This window comes from Nestor notabilis, unplaced genomic scaffold (assembly GCF_000696875.1).
Source record: "Nestor notabilis isolate BGI_N333 unplaced genomic scaffold, ASM69687v1 scaffold17940, whole genome shotgun sequence".
Classification (NCBI taxonomy): Eukaryota; Metazoa; Chordata; class Aves; order Psittaciformes; family Psittacidae; genus Nestor; species Nestor notabilis.
The window spans coordinates 1-250 of NW_009909899.1; positions in this window are offsets into that span (position 1 = coordinate 1).

The following is a 250-nucleotide window of genomic DNA, read 5'->3' on the forward strand; positions in this document are numbered from 1 at the left end:
GCCGGCACCGCCCCTCGCCGCCAGCTGGAAGAGGCACTGGACTGGCTGGTGGAGCAGATCTGAGCAGCACAGACAGAGACAGGGCTGGCAGCAGGGATCTGACACAGCCCACGGGCAGTTCTTATACCTGGGAAGACCAACACAGCCCTCGGGGACAAGGACTGTGCAGACCACGGGATGGATGGATGGATGGATGGATGGACGGATGGATGGATGGACGACTGGATGCATCGCGGAAAGAGCCATCAAG